Source organism: Streptopelia decaocto (genome assembly GCF_964273445.1).
Source record: "Streptopelia decaocto genome assembly, chromosome: 1".
In the NCBI taxonomy this organism is placed as follows: Eukaryota; Metazoa; Chordata; class Aves; order Columbiformes; family Columbidae; genus Streptopelia; species Streptopelia decaocto.
This window is the reverse complement of record NC_138663.1, coordinates 117,083,068-117,084,399: the sequence shown is the minus strand read 5'-3', so window position 1 is coordinate 117,084,399 and position 1,332 is coordinate 117,083,068.

The window sequence follows — 1,332 nt, the reverse complement described above, 5'->3', positions numbered from 1 at the left end:
TGGGTGTTGTACTTGTTTTCTTTTGTGTATGCATGCACATGAGAACTGTCTCTGTTCCTAAAGCCAAATGCTTTCATAATGAATACAAGGCAAGGGACTGTAAAGAAGAGGGGAAGGTCACTTCTCCTTAAGAGGGGAAACTTTAGAAACACTTTTTGCAGCATACTTGCATCATAAGCGCAATAATGAAAGAGCTTCACTTCCCTTGATGACTTTGTAAAGGTTAGGAGCCAAGCTCTGCCCAGAGTTGCCGACATGTAAACAGACAGCAGGCAATACTGTGATCAGCTCCTGTGCAGCACCTCGCCAAAGGGAAAGCTGGAAGAAATCCCATTTCCTTGTGCCCACAAGAGGTGACTCATGGCCATGCTGCTCATCCACTCCTGATTTCTCCTGCCAGGGAAAGCTTGCCCTCCCTCAGGGTGTCGGCAGACAAGATCAGTTCCTATCACAGCATGGCTGCTGAGACCAGCGACTCGCATGCACCCTGGCTTGCTGGCATCCCCCCCAGCAGCCACAGGCACGCAGCCAGTGAAGCATCACACATGTTGTTCTGGTCCTCCTTGGCTCAGCGCCCAAGGCTGCCCCATCAGCTTTGCTGCGTGTGTTAGCAGTAAGGGTAACACCAGTGCTACACTGCTGTGAAGTCCAAAGCCACGCGTGTTGTCTTAGCTTGTTTTTCACAAAGAGATGAGCAGGTGGTGCCTAATCTTTCCCCCCATGACCCAGGAAACACCTGAGGAAGCTCAGACTTTCTAGCAGGTGTCTAGAAGCCAAGCTCACTGCTGAACAACAAACCTTGCCTCCTGCTCTGGAAATTCAGACCTATTTTCCTGTTTGTTTCTGCATGTTAATCCCAAGCATAACTCTTTTTTTCTCCCCCAGTACCATTTCCCATGTTTATTCTCTTTCTTTCGTACAAATCTGTTTTACTTTAGCTACTCTCCAGCCTCTCAGGGAAATCGCTATTACCTTGAAATGTGCATCCTATTCCTGCTTGCACGTTTCCAGAGACCCAGAGCAAACACACAGCTAGTTCTCTCTGCTGGTGCCTCTTTCTGCGCAAGCTGCCTTCTCCTTTAAAAAGCTTTTTGTGTGTGTGGTTTGTGGCTTTCTGCTGCAAACTGGAAAAGGGTCTGATCCCTGGATTTGAACAGTCCTGGGGGATCTCAAGGGAGATGGGATGATCCAGGCAGAAGGTCAGCTCCAAGCTACACAGGCATTTTCTTCTGTACTAAATCTTTTAATCCAAAGTACATTGTGACCAAGAATGTTCTGCTATGGAATTCTTCACTTATTTTTCGCAAGTAAATCAAATTTACCATTTCCATT